Raw genomic sequence first — 26,560 nt, forward strand, 5'->3', positions numbered from 1 at the left:
CATTCCAACAGAATATAAATCTATTTCTCATAGAGAAATCTTATCCAAGGGGGAAAGACTCCCTTATTTATTCCAAGGCTGACTGCAGGCACCAGAAACCTGGAATGACAGGATAGTTCATGAGTATTTTTATTTTTATTATTTTCTCAAACCAGTTTCCAACAGCTGGTTGCCAGTTGCCCCCTGACGTGGACACATAAAAGCACTGTGCCAGCCGGGATCAGGGAAGAAACACAGCACTCATAAATCAAGGCTGTACTGTTCTACAGCTTTAGCTCAATGAAGTGCATGTGTATGGGATAAAGGGGATGAGCTGTGACTGGGAAAAAAAAAAGGACTGTGCTCCTCCACCCATGTATATAAGCTAACACTAGTTTGGATAAAGCTTTTATCATCTTCAGTCCCCCTGCACTATTCAAATCATTCAGTCACGACTACACACTTCCATGGGCAAAGCTTTCTAGAACTTTTGGTTCATTCCTGACCTGCCAGATGGAGTTTGCTAGAGACAGTGAGGCAGATTTGGGGCTGGGTTCTAGGAAGGAGAGGAGAAGAGAGGTCTTTTCTAAGGGGAAGGAAGACAGGAATAAAAGGAGGAAAGTGGAAGGAAAAATGAAAAAGAACAAGCGCTGAGAATCCTCAGCCCCGCCAATGGCTGAACTTTCATTCAGAGCAGGGAAATAACTTTCCAGGAACCAACACATGATATTCATGGGATATCATAAGCTAAGTAGTAAGTTTTAAGATGAACTCAGAGCATTCATGTGGCCAGGACAAATGCCATAAGGACACAGGAGAGTTCAGAAATGGAGTCTCAAACTGACTTTTAATAAAGGCAGCTCCAGTATAGTTAGGGGAAGAGCAGGTACTGTTTGGTTATCCATGCACACTGCTGGAAGGAAATGACCAGAGACAAGTCAGCAGAGTACCATCCACTGGCAAAGACTTCAGAATTTGTCAGCATAAATCTATCCCTGAGATAGGAGGTACTCAGTTTCCCTGGGATCAAGTTTCAGGCCACTACCCTGGGTCTCAAACCAGTCCCCTCTGACTCAAGCACCTCCTCTGAGTCCTGAGCTACTGTTGCTTATTGCACCTATTTTTGGCACCAACACCTGGAGATTGAGACAATAGGAGGTGGACTTATGTAATTCCAGTGGCTGAGCATGCTCAGTAGAAAGCAGTTTATCCTATGAATGACCTTCTGCTGTAGGTGCTAGAGGGCACCTAGCATATTTTAGGTGTATATGCTGGAATTTGAACAATGAGTATGCTCCAAAGAGATCAACTCAGCATGTGCAAGGCTATTTTACATAACCTGAAATGACAAAGAATAAGCATTGTTCTTTTACATAACTGTTACAAACATAACCTGTTACATAACTGGGGACCACCCACTTAGTTGAATATTCATTAGATAGCATGAATATGTATAGATAGCCAAACTATAAAAGTTGAATCCAAGGAGAAGGCAGAGCTGTTGCTCATTCTCTCTGGAGCCAGCCCACACTTCACCTGTGAGGTATGTATACCTTACCTTTTCATGTTGAACCTGCCTTTAATGGGATGCCACTCAGTCTTTCCAGCCAACCTGAACTTTCTCTGTGAAGTATGTATTTCTTACTTTCATATTAAACTTGTTGAAGTTGCTGCTTGCCCTCTGGAGCCAGCCCACACTTTCTTTGTGAAGTGTGTATTTCTTATTCTTTACATTAAACCTGTTTTTGCTTTCTATTCTGACTGCTCTTGAATACTTTCCTGTGGTGGAATTAAGAACCTGGTAGAGGACGAGGTGGGTTGAGGTTGGCTATCTGACCTCCCCAGACACTCACATCTATTATCATTCCCACTTGACCCCCTGAACTAGTGTTGGCCTTGGTGCTATCAGAGCCTAAATGCTAATGTAGGGGAGGAAATATTAATGAGTGAGTTCAATCCAGTCCGTAATTTAGTCACTCATTCATGTGTTGAGGGTCAGTGATATGCCAGACATGTGTCTGGTGGCTTTCTGGGTAGGGTGGGAATCCCAGACCCAGCATTCTTGCCACCTTCCAGCCCTATTCTAGCACAGGTACATATGAGTGGAGGATATCAGACTGGGTGCCCTCAGGGAGGGCAGGATGCAGAGTGCATCAGACTCTAGATGGAGATTAGAAATCATGTAATTAACGTTAATCACTTGTACAGGTTGAGCATCCCTAATCCAAAAACCCGAAATCTAAAATACTCAAAAATTTGAAACTTTCTGAGCACTGACATAATGCCACAAGTGGAAAATTCCACACCTGACCTCATGTGATGAGTCACAGTCAAAATACAGGCACGCAACACACAGTTTATTCAGTGTTCCCGGGTATTCTGGTGATGCTGCAATGCTGCTTAGTTACCCTGAACATCTTATATTTTTCACTGTATTAATTTTATATCATATTTTTTACTAAGCACTTATGTGTAAATAAGTGTAAGAAAATGATTGCTTATCGATAGCATGTAAATTCAGAGTCAGGAATGATGATGATGCCCGTCTACCACAAATTGTCCCTATGGGTGGTTGAGATGGTGACACCTTTGCTTTCTAATGGTCAATGTACACAAACATTGTTTCATGCACAAAATTATTAAAAATAGTGTATAAAATTACCTTCAGTCCACAGGTATATATGAAACATAATTGAATTTTATGTTTAGACTTGGGTCCCATCTCCTAGATATCTCATTATTTATATGCAAATATTCTAAAATCAAAAGTATTCAAAATTCAAAACACTTCTGATTTCAGATAAGGGACACTCAGACTGTATTTTTAGTGCTCTAATGTAGTCATAATTTTCTGAGGTAGTCAGGCTGGACTTTGTTATCTCCATTTACAACTGAGAAAACGGAAGCTCTGAAGAGTTAAAGGACCAGCCAAAGACAACCCAATCTCTATGTGACAAAATATATCCTGACTTCACCACCCAATACCACCTTCCTTGACGGTGTTTTCTTGCTTATCTGATTGAGAAGGTCAGTCAAGGGATATACCTACCTCCATTTCTCCATGGCCTTTGTTCTCACCAACATTTCCCCTCTGTGGTATGACCAATGGAAAACCAGCAGCTAAAAGAATCAAGTGTTTATACAAATACATCAACTATCATAACCCTTCCAAGGTAAAATTACAAATCCTGTAGCCTTCTGTGACTTGTGGATGATCCTAAGAGAAACTTGATTTTAAAATGGAGAGAAAAAAACTTAAACCCATAGCACATATAACCCTTATTCCTCTGTGCCATTTAAAAGGAAACTACCTCATCAGCCATAGGCCAGAACATAAAAGGCATGGCATGGGACAAAAGTTAATTGTAAATAGTGAATTTAATAATTAGAGGAAAACTAATATCATAAAGTTCACTGATGCAAGTGTAAAAAAATGCCCAGGATTCTAATTTTTTAAAGAGACAACATCAAAAATTAAGTCTTTCTATACATAGCCTTTAATCTTAAAGCAAAGAAAATAGTGAATAACTGACAACTTAAAATGTTTTATACTAACTTAAGGTCTGGAAAAATATTTAAAACAAACATTATTTATTTATTCTAATTAAAATTGGGGCAAATGATCTCTTTTATAATTAATAAAGATACGTTTAAATATTTTCTCATTTGTAAAATGTGGGTGATAATGTGTGTTGCTATTCATGAAGCCCAGGTTAATGTGAAGGGTTTTGGAATAGGTTTTACACCCTTACATTAACAGAGAGCTTTGTTTTATTTTGCATTGCTGTTATTGTTATGGTTTGTGTCCAATTATGAGATCTGATAATTTACCATTCTACAATTCTATATCTATTCTCACTTGTTAAAACTCCTATAACCGAAATGTTTTGTGAATTAGGGTGAATAAATGAGAGGTATTTATAATACTTTATTTATAATAAATCAGTAGGTATTTACAACAAAAATATGAGAAAAGAGATTTTTAATATACTTCTGTCATAATTTTTATGGCAATATTCACATAGACAATTCTTAAAGTTTACTGTCCAATTATTTTCTTGAATATCTCACCTATAGTGATCTTGTCTTCCATGCTACTTCAGCCACTCACACATGTGCACCCATATACCTTGTCATTATCATTATCGATAACTGCACACCCAATGTAATCTTATTTTTAAGTATACTATTCTCCAACCAGGAGCTCATATCTCTACATCTTATTTACTACACTGACTCCCATCAATTCTTTGATTTCACTAATACCAAAAAAACCTCCCTCCAAAACAAAAAAATCTTTGCGGCTTTTAGTACCTTATGACATCAGCTTTTTCCTAACCCAGTTTAGATACTCTGGTTCATCATTATAGTCACTTTCTTGTATAACACCATCATATCCCTTGGCCAACTCTTCGTTTACCATATCCTACCAGAAAAATTCCAGCAATAATTAAATCATAAACTTTGCCTACTCCGTACCTGCCTTTATGCAACTGAGTATGTGGAGAGAAACACATATTTAAGTTAATGATTCTCATTCTAATATAATGACCAGTAGTACCATAAGGAGTCTTATGCTACCTTGTAGTTCTACTGCATTTCCTTAGACTCTTCATTTTTCCACTCTTAGAAATGCTCTTGTTAACCTTTTCTTCTCTCCTCCAAAATTCCACCATCCCCTCTTTCATCTTTACTTTCAGTTGATGGCTTTACTTCATATTTCACTGAGAAAAGACAAGCAATCAAAAGAGATCCTCTAAGAGAAAAAGAATGTACGATTAACAAGACAATCAAGAGAGGAAACAAAAACTGTTAAAAGTTCTTAATCCAAAAGTGTAGCTATAATAAATATAAGCAGATTAAATATTCCAATTAAAAGATAAAGATTGTCAGACTTGTGATATTGTGAAAATATATATTTGGTCTTCATTTCTGTCTCTTGCATTCAACTCCTGAAATCGTTAGAATCTTCAAAGTACTGACTTTTTGTTTGCTAATGAGTTGACTGACGGCTGGCAGCCCCTAGACAGCTTCAGGATGGGGTCTGGTCACTGGAAAGACCAAGGCTGGACTAGAAGATTAGGACTTTCAGTCCCACCCCCCAACCTCTGGGAAGGGAGAGGGACTGAAAGTTAAGCTGATCACCAGTGACCAATGATTTACTCAATCATGCCTATGTAATGAAACCTCCACAAAAACCCAGAGGAACTGGGTTTAGGGATCCTCTAGAGAGCTGAACACGTGGAGGTTCCTGAAGGTGGTATGCCTGAGGAGGGCATGGAAGCTCGGTGTCTCTTCTCCCATACCTCACCCTAAGCAACTCTTCATCTGTATCCTTTGTAATATCCTTTATAATAAATGAATAAATGTGAGTGTTTCCCTGAGTTCTGTAAGCCACTCAGCAAATTAATTGAACACAGAGAGGGTGTTGTGGGAACTCTGATTTATAGTTAGTTGGTTAGAAGCCCAGTTAAAACAACCTGTAGCTCATGATTGGCATCAGAAGGGGGGTAGTCCTGGGGACTGACCTCTCAGCCTGTGGGATCTGATGCTATCTCCAGGTAGATAGTGTCAGAATAGATTTGAATTAGAGGGCACCCAGCTGGAGTTCACTGTGGAATTGCTTGGTGGATAGGGAAAATACCTCACACATTTGGTCACAGAAGTCAGTCCTCTGTGCTGATTGTTACTGAATAAGAGAAAAGGAAAATTACCTCAGTTTGTATTTTTTTTCTTTCAAAACACATTAAAACTAAGCTAAACTAAATGTTGCTTACAAGATATACATTTTAAATACAAAGATATAGTAAAGTGGAAAGTAAACAGATCTAAGAAAGGATAATATACCTTTCAAACCAACTAAAAAGAACCTAGTACAGATTTACCAATATCAAGCAAAGTAAATCTTAAGAAAACCTTATTAAGATAGATTTGTCATAATAATAACATCTTATTCTAAGAATGTAAAGCAGTTCTAATTTATATACTCTTGCTATTATACTCTCACAATTTACAAAGCAAGTATTGTCAGAAATGAAGAATAAATATAAATAAATCTACAATGATAGAATTGTTAACACACCTCTCTCAGTTACAGATAGATCAGCGATCTAAAAAGTAGTAGGATATAGAAGATATTAATAATACAATTAAGGAAATGACCTATTAGATATATACAGAACCTTATGAGCAACAACTGCAGAACATTTATAAAAATGACATATGCTGGGCCGTAAACAAGTTTCAACAAATACCAAAGAAGTAAAAATCATTCAGAGTCCACATTCTGAACACAGTAGAATTAAGTTAGAAATTAATAGCAAAAATAAACTAGAAAATTCCATGCTTAGAAATAAAGAATTAAACTTCAGGGCAACAATGAGACTAAGAAAAAACTCACAATAAAAATTTAAAAATAATTTGAGCTGAATGTTAATATCATATACCAAAACTTCTTGGATGCAGCTAAAGTTCCACTCAGAATAAAATGTATGCCCTTAAAGAACAAAGACTAAAAATCATTTTTTGCAGCATTCATTTTAAAAAGTTAGAAGAAAATAACAAATTAAACCTAAAGAAAGTAGGAGATAATGAAATAAAAATATAAACATATAATAAGAAATCAATTATATCAAAAGTTGTTTTGTTTTGTTTTTTAAAGACTAATAAAATTGAATTTAATTGAAACTCCTGGCAAAACTGGGCAAGAAAGAAAAGAAAAAAAGCAAAGATTACCAATAGCAAGAATAAAAAAGTAGATATTGCTGCAAATCCTATATATACTAAAAATATAATGAACAACTTTCTGAAAGTAAGTTTTAAAATATAAACACAACAGACATTGCTAAAGGGAACAAAATGTGCTAAAATAGACATAAGAAAATCTGAGGAGCCTTATATGTATTAAAGTAATTGAGTCTATAATTTAAAATTATCCACAAAGAAAACCTCCAACCCAGGTGGCTTTAGCAATTAAGTCTACTAAACATTTAAGCAAAATATAACATATATCTTCTATAAGCCCTTCTGCAAAATAGAAAAATAAGAAACAATTACCAGCCAGTTTTAAGATGACAGAATAATTTTGAAAACAAGGACTGGCACAGATATTATACGGTATTAAATTTACAGGATGTTCTTTCATAAACATAGATACAAAAATCTTGAACAAAATATGCATAATTTGAACCAAGTTACATGCACCGCAGGATAATATATCATGACCAAACTGCATTTATTTCAGGAATGTAAGGTTGGCTTAACATTTGAAAAGCAAAAAATATAAACCATTATAATAATAAATTAAAGGAGAAAAATCATATGATTGTAATATTTGCAGAAAAAATTTTGCTAAAATTTAGCATCCAATCATGACAAAAAAAAATCAACTAAGAAAAAAGTGAACTTCTTTAATAATATATGTCAACAATAAACTCCAAAAAACCATTATTTTTCATGGCAAAAATTAAAAGATTTTTTTCTGAGAACAAGGATGGGGAAGGATGTCCACGTATGTTGTTCCTATTTAACTATTCTATCCAGTGTTATATGAGAAGAAAAAAAGTAGAAGCAGGATGTCTCTCTATGGTGGAGCAAGGAGCTCTTTAAATCCTGCCTCAAATAAACAACATCCCACTGGACAAAATTGTCAGAAATATCTGTTAAGGGCTCTTGAAATCGACCAAAGGCAATCCACAAAGTGGGAAGTATTTATTCATAAAAAACTGCTAAACTTGTAGTAAGAACAATGGTTTCCTTTATTGTTTATTCATGTAAAACTACTGAACTTTGAGTAGAGCAGTGGTTTACTCTATTGGAGCAGCTTTCATCTTCCCTTCAGCTCAGTTCTCAAGGTAGTTCACCAGAGCAGGGCTGACTATGAAATCAGCAGTTTTTCTGTTGGAGGGAACTAACTTTCTTTGTATGTATTATCAGTAAAAGTAGCAAATTCTGTAGAAAATGAACAGAGAAAGCCTACATTCCTCATAGCCTTAGAAGGGCAGGTCACTGACCTGACCCAGTTGGGATGAGTGGCAGGCCACAGGATTAGCCAGAAACTTAAAAGGTCCTTGAAAGAAGAAATCAATAGAAGAGGACTGTACGTACATACAGGGGACACTTGAAAATTACTGGTGAAAAGTAAAAGGTATGGTAGACTTGAAACCTTCCTGAACTTTGTCCTACCCAGCCTAAACACAGATCCATTGACAGAGAGTAGAATCCGTTTTGGCAGGAGATGTTTGAATACAATTTATCATTAATCATTAGCTGTTCACTAAGCCCTTTAGAAACAGGTGTGAACCCCAGAAAGCAAAGCTAAAATTTTTAAAAATAAAAATACAGGAATAAACTCGGCATAAACACCAGCAGTCACACACTGTAGAGAAACAGCTTCTACATATCAGGCAAGTTACATGAAAACAAAATCACCCCCACAGGAAGAAAAAGAAAGAAAAAGAACAGCAACAATAACAACACTTAGGGAAAAAAATCAGAACCCAGAGTTGTTAAATGTTACGTTCTTAACAGAAAATTATCAGACATGCAAAGAAATAGAAAAATGTAACCCATACTTTGATGTGCTCAATAAAACTGCCTCTGAGTATGTCCAGATATTGAATTTAGGAGACAAAGATTTTATTTTATTTTATTTTATTTTATTTTTGACAGTTTTTTTGTTGAAGCATAATTGATTATACATATTTGTGGGGTACAGATTTGAATATCAGTACATGTATACAATATGTGGTGATCGAATCAGGATAATTAGTATACTCATGTTTACAAAATATAATAAAATTTTGTGACCCTTGACCAGTTTCTAGGAGACAAAGATTTTAAAGCATTATTAGAGATATGCTCAAAGAATAACTAAAGAAAAATATGATGACAATGACTTAACAACTAGGAAATATCAATGAAGAATTGAAAATTATCAAAAAAAAGAAGCAAATAGAAATTCTAAAACTATGAAGTACTATATCAAAATAATAAACTCACTACACAGATTCAACATTAGATTTAAGATGACAAAAATAATGAGTGAACTTGAGGGTAAGTAGAAATAATCTAATCTGAATAAATATATCTTTTCTCTTTTATTCTCTTACTTTCCTTAAGAGGAAAAATTGTATAAAGCCTAAATTGGAACATGATATTGCTATGTTTTTAACATATGTAGATATACATGTCAAAAATAGTACAAAGGAGAGGTAAATATAGGTATTTTTTAAGTAAAATATTTCTATTTTGCTGCTATTGAGTCAACTTTTATCTTAAATTGAGTGTGATCAGATAAGTTGCATATTGTAATTCCAGAGCAATCTTAAAGGGAATAACTGAAAAAGTATAATTAGAAAATCAACAAACGAATTAAGATGGCACACTAAAAATATTTATTTAGCAAAAAAGAAAGCAATAAAAAAGGAACAGAGAGACAAAAAGTCACAAGACAGACAGAAAATAAATTTAAAATGGCAGACATAAATCCAAAGATTTCCATAGTTACATCAAGTGAAGGTAGACTAACTATTTTAATTAAAGGTAGAGATTGTTAAACTGAATAAAAAAGCAAGATTCAACTATGTGCTGTTTAAGGAGAAACACTTTAGATTCAAGACACAAATAGCTTGAAAGTTAAAATATGGAAAAATATCTATCATACAAACAATAACCATGAGAGAGCTGGAGTAGCTGTTCTAATACCAAACAAAAAAGGTGTAAAGACAGGAAATATTTCTAGACTCAAAGAGGAACATTTCATAGTGATAAATGTATCAATAAATTAGAAAAATATAACAATTATAAATATATATATATACAAATTTGGGGATGAAAGAAGGAACATCACTTCTACATCTACAAAAATGAAAAGAATTATAAGGGAATATGTACAACTTTATGCCAAGAAATTAGACAACTTAGATGAAATGTACAAATTCAAGAAAAATACAAATTATAAAAATGACCTGAGGAAGTAGATTATCTGAATAGATCTATTATAAGGAAAGAAATTGAATTAGAAATTTAAAATCTTACTACAACCTAAAACCTAGGCCTAGGTGGCTTCAATGGTAAATTATTTCAAATATTTAAAGCAAAAAATGCCCATCCTACTCAAACTTTTTTACACAGTAGAGGACATGGAAACACTTCTAAACTCATTCTGTGAAGCCAGTAATTCTCAAAGCCAAATACGTCACCAATAAAGAAAAGTACAAACTAAAATTTTTCATTAACATAGTCACAAATATCCTCTACAAAACGTTAAACTGAGTACAACACACAAAATGAATTATGTAACATGACCAAGACGGCTTTATTCCAGGAATGTAAGATTAGTGTATAATTTGAAAATCAATGAAGGCAGTTTAACATTTTGGTAGAATAAAGAACAAAAAATATATATAATTATCTCAATAGACACAGAAAAAACATTTGACAGAATTTATTCCTCATTCATGATAAAAGTTCTTAACAGTATAGGAAGAGAATGGAACTGCCTCAACCAGAAAAAAAAAAAAAAAAAAAAAAAGTATCCACAAAGTCTTCCAGCTAGCATCATACTTAATGCCTGAATGCTTTCTGTCTGAGATTATGAACGAGATGAAGATTTCTATTCAACATTATATTGGAGTTTCTAGCTGATACAATAAGGCAAGAAAAAAAATAAAAAACATTCATATTGGATAGGAAGAAGTAGTATTGTCTTTTTTCCCAGATTACATGATGGTCTACAGTAGCAAATCTGATAGAATCTGCAAAAAAAAGCTAATAGAATAAATAGGTGAGTTTAACAAGGTTGCAGGATACAAGATCAATATACAAAAATAAATCATATTCCTACATACTAACAATGAATAATCAGAAAGTGAAACTGAGAAAACAATTTAATTGGTAATAGCATCAAAAAAATGAAATACTTAAGAGTTACTTAGGAGTAATTTTAACAAAAGAAGTGAAAGATGTACAAAAACTACAAATTATTGCTGAGAAAAATTAAAAATATAAATAAATAGAAAAATATTTATATTCATAGTTTGGACTCAATATTGTTCAGAAGGTGACTTGTTCTAATTGAATATATAATTTCAATGCAATTCCAGTATAAATACTAGCAGGTTTTATTGTAGAAAATGACAAGCTGATCCCAAAAGTTATATGGAAATGCTAAGGACCATTAGTAAAATACAATTTTGAAATAGTAAAAACAGTTTTGAAAAAAAATAACCCTGAAGTTTGAGGATTCACTCTGCTTTCAACACTTAACTATAAATCTTTATAAATGAAGACAGTGGGTCTAAGGGAAAGAATAGACACATGTATTAATGGGACAAAACAGAGAATTACCATTAAGAATTATGGGTAGATATAACTTATTACTAAAGTTCTAAGTTGCCTAGCATTGGACCAGCTGGCAAAGGAGAAATATAAATATAATATAAACATAAATCTATATAAATAAATAACGCTAAATGTATGGTCATTAACACAGCTCTTAAACACACCCCTATATACAGCTCTAGTCTATCATGAGGTGATTTTTATTTTCCATTTTCTTCCTGTTCCAACTCTGGATTCCTATAGTGAGGTTTGTTGTTGACGTCTGTGGATGCCAAGAACCCCTGTAAAGTTGTGTTATTGTTCCTACAGATAATGGCATAGGCTCTAGATCTTCTGGATTTCTATCAGTGTTTCGCTGAGCTAAGCTACTAACATTGGTAGCACTGACAATGAGCTGATATTATACACTCTTTTCTGATCAAGTGGGAAGAATCCTCATCTTCTACCTTTGTGTTGTATTCTGTAATATGTATCTCAAAACAGAGAAGTTGTGTGCAATACCTGCACCACCTGTAGACTATTTAATATGTACTCATAGCTCATTTTTGTGGCCGTCACACAAGAACCTGGGACATGGCCAAACAATCATCAGAACGACTGAATTGTTCTGTGCAAATTCAATACACACTGTAATGAATAGAGCTTAGTTTTTAGGTAAGTCTCATTTTCTTCAATTCTTTCATGCCTCATAATAATTACTAAGCCGGAAATCATTTTCTTCCTCATTAGAATACACTCTTGGGTGGCCTGCCCCAATCAGTTCTTGAGACATATGTAGAAATATTTTAAACCTGCGAGAATATCCCTTTGGCTCAAGCTGGAATCACAGTTGCATTAACAACTTAGTGCACACCTACTATATGTTAAGCACCAAAGTTGCAATTATGCATCAAGCAATGCTTTCTTTCTACAGTCTTATGTTCCAAAAATGAAGAAGTCATATAAATACATACAATAAAATAGCACATGGTTTGATTGAGGTATCATAGAATATAGAGAAAACCCGAAGGAATCATTGCTCATTTTTTTTTTTTTTTTTTGGTGAGAAAAGAGAATAGGAAAAGCTTGATACATGTAGTGATTGGGTGGGAATGGAAAGGAAAAAGATTCCATGCATGAGAATCAGATGAGCAATTTATGAAGGTGTAAAACAACAGGTTGGTTTTAATAGAATCCCTCATAATGTATTATTATTTGGGAGATTGGGGGAAGGTGTGATGAGCAATAAATGCTGTGAGATAAGTAGGGGCTGGATCAGGAACATCCTTTGAACAAAATTACCTCAAAACTAGATTGTATAATGACAATTTTTTTCAGTTCTATTTTGCCTGCCTATAGGTTGTGAACCAAATATAGCATGAGAAAACTAGTACTTGCAAGGGAAAATAGGCCTATATATTTAGATATGTAGACCTTTTTAAAAAAAAAAAAAAAGATATGTAGACTTTAAAGAAAATCAAGAAATTATAGCCTTTAGCTCCAAGAGTTCATTTCTGGTCTAATGTAAGCTAATTTCACAATTTTGATTTTCATCCTTAGGATGCAAATAGATGCAGATTGACTTGTTTTAATGATCACATTTGTGGCCTCATTTTGGCTCCCCAACTTGCTCATATGTGAACATTTCTTGGAGAGGGACAATGATTTTTATTTGTTTTTGCCAGGTGCATCCAAATTGCTAGGGTTCCAGCCTATTTAATTATTCTCTTCTCCTTAGTTCCTCTACATTAGAAGCACATTTGAATATGGCTGATAATTCTTCAAGTATGAAACATTCAAAGGAAATTTTCTCTCAACTATTCTCAGTTAAGATGAATGGTAAGTTCAAGAGTATTCAGTTTTTATTTTTTTAAAATAATATAAAATAGTATTACGCATGTAGCAATGATGATAGTGCGTCATGGATTAAAGTCGACAACAAATCCAATTTTACACTGAGATTTTCAAATGTCTAATATTATTTTGATCCACTGGTCAAAACATTTCACCGACCTGAAATCTCATTCAGAGTGAAAACCACAAAGTCCCTACAAGGTCTTACATGATCTAGGCCCTAACTAACTCTCTGATTTTACCTACTATTTATTCATTCTCTTCAGCACATGCTGGCCTCTGAAGCACATCAAGCGTACTCCCACCTTGCCATCCTTAGCCTTGCTGCACACTTTGCCTGAAACTTTCTCCAAATAACCCAGTGGTCTGCTTCCTTCCTTCCTTCAGGTCTCTGTTCATGAGTCCCCTTATCAGTGAAAACTTCCCTTAACACACTATATAAAATAACTCACATATCTGCAAACACATGGGTTTTGGATGGAGAATGTGGGTAAGAGGGAGTAAGGTGAGGACAGTGATATAATTAAATGACAAATATGAAATGTACAGTGTATTTGGGAGACATATGGCTGTAGTGATGGATTTGTATAGGACTACAGTAGCAAATAAGGTTACAATTTCAAGTTGAGGCTCTGCAAGAGGCAAAAGTTTTCCTGTGCCTCAAGTAGGCAGCACTGGAAGATGCAGGGACTGATGGTGTATGTGTCTATTTATTCTGTGTGTTCAGTTGTGTATGCGGATATTTAGTTGAAACACAAGGTGGAATATCTGATACTTGCTTACTAATTCATCCTTCTAATTTGCTCTTTTTTAATGAATAAAAAATTCATGATAGCTTTGGTTTTACATTCCTAAAAATTTTGGTCAGACTATTCTGTATTATTTCTGGGTTCCCATTATTTACTAAATAAACATCCACTTACATCAACTGTTGGGTTATTAACTATCCTCCAAATAGGGTATAGACATATTTCTGTGCAAGCTACTATGCAATTTATTCAGAACTTATACTATGTGAAACATAACTAGGCACTCCTACTCAGAGTATTTTGTTTGCTCTGTATTCTGTAATAAGAGCTAGAGTTCATGTATTTGTTTATTTTTCAGTTACATTTTTTAAAAAAATCCCCAATTCTTTTTTTATGAGCTGGAGCCATTAATGAGAGTAAAATCAACACAAACTAGCTATATAAATTCTGTATAATAGGGCCCTTTCCATCCGGAGGGGAAGGTGAAAAAACAAGAATTTGGCTTGTTTCATGGCTTGTGAGTTAGGAACTGAAGGCTTTGTTGACATAGGAAAGGAAGGGAAGCCCCAAGCCAGGGCTTCCCTGAGGGAAATATCTTGTTGCTTCCTGGGGTCTGGCCTCCTGCAGCCGCCAAGTTGTTAACACAAGTGCTGCTGTTCATATCTGTTGGCCCACATGAGTATGGGGAATGTGGGGGTGGGGAAGTAGTAGGAGATGGTTGGAAAGTGATCAGGAGTGGAGGGTGGGGTCTGAGTTCTTCTCTAAGTGTTAATGCAGCTAAGTACTCTCCAGAGTCTTTCATTCCTCATTATGCTTCTAGTTGAGACTCCTGTCAAAGAAGTAGACCACAGATCACCACCTTCACTGTGACAAGTAGAATTCAAAGGCTGTCCCAGCAACCAGATGGGAGCAAAGAGGCTTGCAGGTAGCTACAGACACAGAAGGAATCCGTTCCCAGGCGTTCTTAAGTGGTTACTATCATTTAAACTAAGTTATATTAGTCAAGAGAAAGAAAACCAACTCTCTCTCTCTAAATATATGTGTGTATAAATGTGTGTGTACGTATACACACGCACATATACTTGTACGTATACATACATATACCACATTATATATTATATATATATTTAATAGCTATTTTTGTACTAATAACTCACCTAACAGAAAATAAGCTTGGCTGTGAGATTTGTCCCTTTGTGCTATCTTAGAAAATTGGGAAGGGATGGAAAGTGACCGAGTGGAAAGAAATAATGTACACACCCAGGAGTCTGTCTGGTGTGAACTTCCTGGGTAATAGCAGTGAGAAAAAAGGAAACTCAAATTAAAGGTATTTGGATTTGTAGAACAAAAATGCTGGGACTGTGAAACAGATACTGTGTTTGTGACCTATAGTCTATCAGACACAAAACAAAACAAAATCCTAAGCACTCTGATAATGGGAGGACACAGTTCCTGGCATGATTCCTGACCCCTGGCAGTCGCTTAACAAGTGTTAACCTCTCCTCTGCCTCACTTGTGCACTAGTATGCATAAGTATGCCTGTAAAAATAAGTACATTTAATGCATAAAATCCAAATGTATGCAACAGATATATTGGGTACTTATTATTTACTTTATACAAGTATTTTTGTTTTCCTTAGCAAATTGATTAACACATGTGAACTATCATTCAACTTACAAGGATCTGATTTGCTCATATTTCAGGGGCACATTACCTTCATAAAGTGAGGCAGAACTGCAGATATGTTTTCCAAATGTGAGTAAATCTAATTTTGATTAGTTGAATCAGATATTAAATTTCCTCGGGGAGTTGGTTATTTGAAAGGGCCCCAAGGTGAATTCTTTTGGTAAAGCATAAACTCTTTCTGAATGGTGAAAAATTTGTAAGGAACTTGATGACAACTTCTCTTGGCTAGAAAGAAGTGCTTGTCAAGTTTCCCAAGAGTGGAGTCTAAGCAAAGTTCAGAGAGCAGCTCAGGGAGGGTAAAGAAAGCACAGGTTATGAGAGGGAGTGGGCAGACCATGAAGCAAATCTATATGGATTTCTGACCCTGGCTAGAAGATAGATGCATGGTTTCCAGACACAAAATGCACACATGTATTTTTTATTGTTCGGATTTTGACATTGAGTTATCCTCATGCCTGGAGTAGCTGCTTTTTAGAAATTGAAAAGCAGTATTGACTAAATCTGGAGATAACATTACACATGAAGACAGGATAAATGATACTTAAACCCTTGAGTAAAGATGAGAGCACCCAAAGCAGCATGTAGATTGAAACAGAGAGAAGAAAGGAAGATAAACCCCTGGGAAACACCAATAGTTAAGGCATGGCAAAGGAAAGGCAGACTGAGAAGAAGCAGTCTGAAAAGAAGAAGAAAACCAGGAGAGTGTGGTACTACAGGAAACCAGTAAAGAGAGACTTTCAAAAAAGAGAGTGTGGTCAGCTAAGTTAATTGCTACAGATATGTCAAGTTAGATAAAGCCTAAGAGATGTCCTTTAAACTTGGCAATAATGAAATCATTGGGGACTGATGACAGACTATTTTCAATATGGCAAGAGGATGGACATTTGAATAGTTGACCCATGTCTCTCAAGCATCAGCTGTCTCAAGAGAAGACTGTTAATAACCAACAAGTGGTACATAAAGACTGGATTCCCTTGGAGAACCTAAAGACAAGACAGTATGTTTCTGTGCAAGTGAAAAGTAATGTGCTTAAAATACCAGACATAGGGGTGGCAAAGATGTCTTATTGTGGTAAAAAAAAAAAAAAAAAAAAAAAAAAAAGGCAGAGATAAATGTGTATTCTTGACTTAATGGAACATATCAACTTGCCTGCATTGAAGCTTCCTTGGAAGTAAAGTTTAGACTTCTTCTGGAAAACAATTCTGAATCTCTTTGTGTTATTCTACATCCTGGTAACACCACGATAACTTGAGAGTATTAGTAGACAACACTGAGTTCTTGACTCTTCCACCACAGTTTCCACATCCTTGACACCTGGGAATTCCTAAACCTATATTAATTATATTTATGCTTTAGTGGTTTGTTCATTTGCCATTTATTTATCCAACAAGCATTTATTGAAAGAAATCACTAATTTTGGCACTCTAGGAAATAACCAGGATGAGTAAGGCTTGTATCTGAACAACCCACTAGATGAAGCAAAATAAGTAATAAGTAACTTCACATGAGATAGATTTAAATACATGTTATAAGATGAATACAAGCAAATTTTTAGAAGACTGTAAAAAAAAAAAAATTAGATCTAATGCAGGGTGTAGAAGTTGATTCCAAAGGTTTCAAGTAAGGTGTGTTAAGGTGTCCTTGGCTTTCCCTTCTCTTTCACTATTTTCATATATCCTGTTCCTCAAATCTTTAAATATTTACAGCTCTTTCAATTTTCTAAGCTTTTTAAATCCCATAGAGTCCAACACCTTGCCTGCTTTAAACTCAAACATGAACATACAATTGTTTGTCCAATGGATATGACACCATATGTTTGGTGGATAGAGTCAGATCCTCTTTCCTGTGACAGTGAATGCCATGGACTGTGTTTGAGGTCAGAATACATGATGCTTCTGATGGGTGGGAAGCAACAGTACCCCGGCCTCCAAGTCATGCTGGGAGAATTCTAGATAGCACCTTCAAGAGTGTGCATATCCTGTTTCAGCCTGCAGAGGTATCACCGTTAATACAAACAGAGCTGACAACCAAAAGGTGATGCAAAACTGCCCAACATGGCTTGGGAAGTCAGGAAAGTTGATTAACTGTTATTTCCTGATCTATAAATCATCAATTTCCAACCTCTTTCTGTGCTTTCCATAAAATATTGGCTGCAGGCCTTTGTTATAAAAGAGCATCTCATTTTCTACATTGACCTTGTAAATAATAATTAAAATAGTACAATGAAAGAGTACCTTGTTATAAACTGTGCAAAATTGGGTCACATATTTAAATGTTTTGGCAGTTAAGGAACATGTTACACATGTGTGCGCCTGTATATCCCAGGAAGCCCTTCATTAAGGCTTCCCATCTCAGAATATTTATTTGCATTGGTTTGCCAATAAAGTCATTACAAATTTAGAAAAAATACCCCTTCTCAATTGCTTCTTCTTAAAGACTAATAATAATAATTCTAATAAAAATAAAAAGCAATTATATATTCAGAAAATGTTCAAGTTATAAAATATCTTCTCACTCATATAATTTGATTCAGATAATCCGTAAAGTAGGTATTATTACCTCTATTTAAAAGATGAGGAGAGTAAGATTCAAAGAGACTAAGTAACTTTCACAAGATCACATCTGTGATAAATGACAGAAATGGAACTCTACTGTAGGAGCCATGATTTTTAGCAGCTTTCTATGATATTGCTGTTGTAAACTGAGGACATTTTTGTTACTAAAGGTGAGATTCATGAACCAGTAACATTAGCTTCTCCTAGGAGCTTGTTAGAAATGAAGAATTTCAGACCCCATTTCATGCTAACTGAATCAGACCTGCACTTGTATAAGCTTAGTATGTGATTCACCTGTACACTAAAATTTGATGAGGAGTGAAATAGATTATTTAATCCAATCATTTATTCATTTGTTCAGCACATTTATTAAGTGCTTGCTAAGAAATATTTACTTAATAACTCTGATTTGATAAAAGTTTAATTGATAATTGTTATAAATTTAACATAAGAATTACTAAAACTTTTACGTACAGCTCTATAGATGTCTACTCTCTGAATGATTTTAGTTGACTTCATAGGTCAAGGCAGTCAAACAACTAGTTGATTAAATAAAACAAGTTTTTCTCATTTTTCTAGTGAATTGACACTAGCATAATTGGTTAAAAGGTAAAGTATTCTACTGTTACTTTTCTTTAATGATTTATAGTTCTGCCTTGCCCACTACACAAAAGGCCATTGGACAGAGGCCATAGTTTGTACCCTTTAGAACTCAACATTAGATTTGCCATTGAGCAGCTGCTCAAAAATAGTAGAATGAATTAATAAATGGCTGAATGATTTTGGAGGGTTAGAGGATTATCTCAGGTATGGTTTGCATAATTTCACCCCATTTAACTTATTTTATTAATTAGCTTGCTTTTTTGAAAATCATCTGAATAGATTTCCTTTTAATTTCTGTATTTAGGACACAAAGGTCTGCTGATTGTTGGTGTCACTGATTATTGTTGCTGATTATTTAAGTAACAATTCATTTTTCTGGGACTTTGAAAAGAGGGATTAAAAGAGGTAATTACTCAATAAAGTTTATTAAAAACAGGCAGATATCATGAAGGAGACATTAAACTAGAAATGGAGGTAGATTTCAGAAACCTGAAAAAAAAATAGACTCAGAGCTGAAATATTAATTCAAGTGATGGTAACTGATTAAAGTCTCTGACTTACTGTTCTTTATTAACAGCAGTGTTTTCCTGGAGCACAATGGATGCTTTTCGTTCCTTTCTTTCTTTCACCACATATTCAACTATCTTATCTTACAATCCAGTCATCTATCTTTCTATTCAGAAACCATATGACCAAATGCAGTTTTATGACTATATTCTCTCTTGCTTTAGTTTGTATTAATAGTAATACGGAAAATGTGGTACATCTACACAATGGAATACTACTCAGCTATAAAAACGAATGAAATACTGCCATTTGCAACAACATGGATGGACCTTGAGAGAATTATATTAAGTGAAACAAGTCAGGCACAGAAAGAGAAATACCACATATTCTCACTTATTGGTGGGAGCTAAAAATTAATATATAAATTCACACACACACACACACAGACACACACACATAAAAAAAAACCGGGGGGGGGAGAAGATATAACAACCACAATTACTTGAAGTTGATACGACAAGCAAGCAGAAAGGACATTGTTGGGGGGGAGGGGGGGAGGGAGGAGGGCGGGAGGTTTTGGTGATGGGGAGCAATAATCAGCCACAATGTATATCGACAAAATAAAAATTTAAAAAAAAAAATGTTAAACACACTTGAGTGGGGTCTTTGAATAAAAACAAGTTTGGAGAAAAAAAAATAGTAATACTTAACATTTATTTATTTTATTTTATTGTTACCTAAAGTACAGTATACCTTTGCTTCATTCAAGTAGAATACAACTAGAGATCAACAATGGAGACTAATATTTTAAACAATCTGGTCATTCTGGAGATCTAGAATGTCACCTGAATTGCCATATGCCACCAGTTGACTCTAAACTATCAACAAGATGGTCTGCATTTTGAATCAACTATTCAATAAATGATTCAGTTGCAATTCACAGACATGGCCATACTGTTCCTATGGAGACCTTTCATTCAGAATAGGCTGACGCTAGGAGGCTGACATTCCCAATCTTAATGGGCCGTTTAAGTGGTCTCCATATTAAGAACTGTATAAAAACCCATTTTTCTTCATGTTTCTGAAATTATGAAAACAAAGTTGAAAGATTTATTGCCAACAATATACGAGGTTTCTATTGCCATAGGTGTTATGTTGCATTAATAGAGATGCTATACATCTTTGAATAGCTTTTTGTTGGTGGCATAATAAAATGTTTTGTAGTCAACAGAAGTTGCTGAATGTAATACAGACTTGAAATTCCATGTGAAAGACTGGGAAAAGACATAAAATGCACACTCTTTTATGAAGTCTAATGTCTGATTTTTGTCCCTGTTACTTCCTGTATGACTTAGAGGAAAATCATAACATCATAAATTGGGAAGGTCATCTAATCTATTAAATAAGTAATGTCAGCAATGTGGTGGAATTAGAGGCTCCTGACTCTCCACCCATCCACAGATGCATCAAATGGACATCTATTCAAGGATCAATTTCACATGAGAGAACGTCAGAAACCAGTCAAGAAACTCCTACCCACTGGGTAACTAAGAAAAAATCCACGTCAAATGGGTAAGAATGAGGCATTCTCAGGCATGGACCCACCACCTGTGTATTTCACCATATAATTGAGAAGGGAATCTTCAACACCCGCTTCTCCTTGTGGAGAGGAGGGTTTGGACCTCACATACAGTGTCGTAATTCTAAGGTACCCGACAGTTTGGGTCTTAATCAACCAATGGTGGGAGCTGAGGAAATCAAGCATATGTAAATTTCTCTAGACCACAGGGGGGAAAAGAAATGGTAGTTTTATATGGGTGCACAAGTACTTCCAGGGGCTTTATTCCCCTAGAGTAGTGCCAAAAAAAAACAAAAAAAACAAAAAACTTGAAAACACTGTTCCCTGTTTCTCCCTGGAAGCGGTTTATAATACACTCTTCCAGTGGCTACTTGACAGCCTGGCTTCTAACTTGTGTCAGGGAGTTAAAGGTGCAGAAAAACGTTAACCCCCCAGCAGCCTGAGAAGCAGACCAACACTTCTTGAGACTTCTCCACTTCTTGCCCTAACAATAACTCCAGATCTGTTAAGCCCTCCTGGAAGGAGTTTGTTCACATATTGAATGCCCCAACTTTTACAGCTTCCCTGAGAGACTGCATCCTAAACTTTCTAGCTCTGAGAACAGAGAAGTCTAGGCACACACGAGTCTTTCTAGACAAAAATAATTAAAAAAAAAAAAAAAAAAAAAAACACCAGTGGTTTTATATGGGTGCGCAAGCACTTCCAGGGACTTCACCCCTAGGTGCAGTGAAGAAAAGGAGCTTTAAAAATGCAACTCCCTGTTTCTCCGCAGAAGGGATTTATAACACACTCTTCTAGTGGCTACTTGATGGCTGGGATTCCACCTAACTTGAACCAGTGAATTAAAGGGGCAGACAAACATTAACCCATGGCTAGCCTGAAAAGCAGACGAGCAATTCCCAAACTTTCTTCCCTGGCTCACCCCAGTGATAACTTCAGGTCTATTAAGACCCCCTAGAAGGCATTCATCCATGCGTGGAGTGCCCCAACTTTTACAGCTTCCCTCAAGGGACTGCATTCTAAACCTCCTCACTCTGGAAGTAGAAGGGACTAGGCATATGTGAGTTTCCCTAGATCACAGAACAAAGAGGTGGTTTTAAACAAGCACACAAATACTTCTGGGGGCTACACCCCATGGGAGAAAAGGGGCTGGAATATGCAGCTCTCGTTTTCTTTTCAGAAGAAGTTTGCTGCACATTCTTACAGTGGCAACTTGATTGCCTGGCCTCTAAATAATTTGCATTGGGGAGCTAATGGGGCAAACAGTAGCCCTTAGGCAGCCTGAGCAGGAACTTGGTACATCTCAAGTCTTTTCTCCAGCTCGCCCCAGTGATAAATTCAGGTCTACCCGTTCTTCCTGGAAGGAGTTTATCTGTGCATTGAGTGCCACAACTATTACAGCTCCCACCCGAAGGTTTGTATGCTTAATGACCTAGCTCTGGGAAATAATGGGGCTTTGCATCCCTGACTCTGCCTAGACCAAAGAAAACAAAGACATGGACATACAGTGGTCCCACTTCCAGCAGCCATCTCCCCAGGATCAGCAGGTGCAGCCTGAAAGCAAGTACAGGCATTTGCTACCGAGCCTCTTTTCAGCTTAGTGCAAAGAGAGTAGGAGAATAACACCCACAGTCAGCTTCAATGTGAGAAGGGAAGGAACTGAAACACACATCTAACACCTCAACTTTTCCAGCTACATCTAGAGGGTCTGGCTTCTACCTTACTGATCACAGGGTTATTGGCAAGATGTAAATACATCTTACTCTCCAGTGGCTCACCAAAAACAGAGACAGCAGTCTGGACAAACATAAAGATTAGAGAGGAGCCCCAAAATCTCTGGCTGGATGGATTGATGAGATCCTTTTCCTACATAAGATTAGTTTGACAAGATGGGGAAAGGTAGTTGTCTTATCTAATGTGCAGAAACCAACACAGAGAGTCAAGAAAAATGAAGAATCAGCAAAATGTATTCCAAATAAAAGATCAAAATAAAGTTACAGAAGTTGACCCAAGTGAATTGGAGATCTGTAATTTGCCCAGTAGGGAATTTAAAATAATGATAATAAAGATGCTTACCAAAGTAAAGAGACCAATGCAAGAACAAACTGAGCACTTCAACCATGAAACAGAAAGTATAAAAATGTACCAAACAGAAATCATAGATCTGCGAAACTCTATAACTGAACTAAAAAGTTCAGTAGCGAAGTTTCACAGATTAGATCAAGCAGAAGGAGCAGAAGGAGGATCAGTGAACTTGAAGACTAGTCACTGAAAATCATCTAATCCAGGAAGAAAAAAGAAAAAAGATTGAAAAAAAGTGAAGATAACTTAAGAGACTGATGGGACATCATCAAGCAGAATAATGTGTACATTATTGTTATGCCAGAAGGAGAAAAGAGAGAGAGAAAGGAACAGAAAACACATTCAGAGAGATAATGGTAAAAAAAAAAAAAAAAAAAAAAAAACTCCCAAGCCTGGGGAAGGAAATAGAAAGCCAGATCCAGGGTGCACAAAATATACCATGTAAGATGAATTCAAAGAAACATACACCAAGATACCTAATAATCAAACTGTCAAAAGTTAAAGACAAAGAGAGAGTATTGAAAGTGGCAAAGGAAAAGTGAATTACCATGTATAAGGGGGCTCCCATAAGACTATCAGTCTTATCAGAAACTTTACAGGCCAGAAGGGAGTGGGTTGGAATGTTCAAAATCCTGAAAGAAAAAAAACAACCAAGAAAGCTATATCCAGCAATATTATCTTTCAAAAATGAAGGAGTGATAAAGACTTTCTCAGAGAAACAAAAGCTGAGAAATTTGTCATCGTCAGACCTGCCTTACAATGCTAGAGGGAGTTCTTCAAGCTGAAGGACGAGGATGCTAATTGGTAACATGAAAATGTATGAAAGTATAAAGCTCACTAAAAAAGAAGTAAGCATACTCTCAGATCCAAAGCACTCTAATACTATAACAGCAGTGGGTAAATCAATTATATCTCTAATATAAAAACAAAAAGGCAAAACTATTAAAAATAACTAAAACTATAATAATTTGCTAAAGGATACAAATTATAAAAAAGATGTAAATTGTGACATCTAAAGCATACAATGTGGGAGGAGGGGAAGTAAAATTGTAGAGTTTGTGTATGCAATCAAAATTAAGTTTTAAAATTTTATGTAAGCCTCAGAGTAAACACAAAGCAAACGTTTCTAGTAGATACACAAAAGAATAAAAGAAATGGTCCAAAGCATACCACTACAGAAAGCCATCAAACTATAAGGAATAAAGCAAGAGAGGAAGGAAAAAACAAAACAAATTATAAAACAAGTATAAAAAGATTAACATAATGTCATTAGTAAGTCATCACCTATCGATAATTACTTTGATGGTAAATGGATTAAATTCTAAATCAAAAGGCATAGTAGAGTGGCAGAATGGATAAAGAAACCAAGACACAACAATATGCTGCCTCAAAGAGACTGACTTCTCCTTAAAGGACACTCATAGACTGAAATTGAAGGAAATCAAAAGATACTCTATGCAAATGGGGACCAAAAGAGAGCAAGGATATGTAAAAATGTACAAAGAAGGTCACTCTACTTTCATAAAGGGGTCAATTCATCAAGAAGATATAACAATTGTAGACATATATGCACCCAAAATTGGAGCACCTAAATATATAAAATAAAAATTAAGAGGTCTAAAGGGAAACATGAACTGCAACACAATAAAAATAGGGGATTTCTATACCCTACTATTGTTGATTTCACTTTCAACAATAGACAGATCAGTGAGGAAACACTGTACTTAAACTTAGACCAAATGGACCTGACAGATTCAGAACATTCCATCCAACAGCAGCAGAATACACATTATTCTCAAGTGCACATGGGGCATTCTCCAGGATGGATTATATGTTAGGCCACATAAAAAGTCTTAACAGATTTAATATAAAAATCATATCAAATGTCTCTTCCAACCACAAGGGTATGAAAATAGAAATCAGTAACAGGAAGAATTATGGAAAACTAACAAATACATGGAAATTATACAATATGCTCCTGCACAGATATTGGGTCAAAGAAATTACAAGGGAAATTAAAAAATATCTTGAGACAAATAAAAATAGAAACAACATACCAAAACTTATGGAATGTAACAAAATCAGTTCCAAGAAGAAAGTTTATAGCACTAAATGCCTATATCACAAAAGAAAGAAATAAAGATCTTAAATAAACAACCTAACATTGCACCTCATGGAACTAGCAAAAGAAGAACAAACTAAACCAAAAGATATCAGAAGAAAGCAAATAACAAAGAACAGAGCAGAAATAAATGAAATAGAGACTAGAAATACTATACAAAAGATAATGAAACTGAGATCTGGTTTTTTTGAAAAGATAAACAAAATTGACAAGCCCTTAGCTAGACTAAGAAAAAAAGAGAAAAGATTCAAATAGACAAAATTAGGAATGAAAGAGGAGACATTACAACTAATAATACAAAAACACAAAGGACTGTAATTAACTACTATGAACAATTATGCACAAATTGGACAACCTAGAAGAAATAAATTCCTTGAAACAAATAATCCACCAGGTCTGAATCATGAAGAAATCAGACATCTGAACAGACGAATAGTGAGCAAGGAGATTGAATCAGTAATTAAAAGTCTCCCATCAATGAAAAGCCCAGGACCAGATGGCTTTATGACTGAATTCTACCAAACACTTAAAGAATAACTAATGCCAATACTTCTCAAACTTTTCCAAAAAATTGAAGAGGAGGAAATATTTCTAAACTCATTTTATTCAGTGCAATTGCAGTAAAAATTCAGTAAAGAATACAAAATCAACATAGAAAAATCTGTAGTATTTCTATACACTAACATCATATTATCTGAAAAAGAAATTAAGAAAACAATCCCATTTACAATAGCATCAAAAAAAATACTTAGGAGTAAGTTTAAACAAGGAGGTGAAAGATCTGATTATTGAAAACTACAAAACATTTATGAAAAAAAATGAAGATGACACAAATAAATCAAAAGTGTTCCCATGTTCATGGACTGGGAGAATTAACATTGGTAAAATGTCCATACTACCCAAGGTGATCTACAAATTTAATGCAATTCCTGTCAAAATTCCAATGTCACTCTTACAGAAATAGAAAAAAAAAAATCCTAAAATTCATATGGAATCACAAAAGACCCCAAATAGCCAAAGCTGGAGGCATTACATTACCAAATTTTAAAATATATTACAAAGCCATAGTAATGAAAACAGCATGGTACTGGCATAAAAACAGACACATCAACCAATGGAATAGGATAGCCACATGCAGAAGACTGGAAATGGACCCTTATCTCACCCTTTATACAAGAGTCAACTCAAAATGGATTAAAGACTTAAATGTAAGACTTGAAACTATAAAACTACTAGAAGAAAACATAGAGGAAAGGCTCCATGACATTGGTATGGGAAGAGATTTCTTGGACATGACTCCAAAATCCCAGGCAGTTAAAGCAAAAACAGACAAATGGGACTGCATCAAACTTAAAACTTCTGCACAGCAAGGGAAATAATTAACAGAGTAAAGAGACAACCCACAGATTGGGAGAAAATATTTGCAAATGATACAACAGATAATGGGTAATGTATAAGGAACTCAAACTTCTCAATAATAAGAAAACAAGTAATCCTATTAAAAAATGAACAAAGGGGCCG

This window comes from Cynocephalus volans, chromosome 8 (genome assembly GCF_027409185.1).
Source record: "Cynocephalus volans isolate mCynVol1 chromosome 8, mCynVol1.pri, whole genome shotgun sequence".
NCBI lineage: Eukaryota > Metazoa > Chordata > Mammalia > Dermoptera > Cynocephalidae > Cynocephalus > Cynocephalus volans.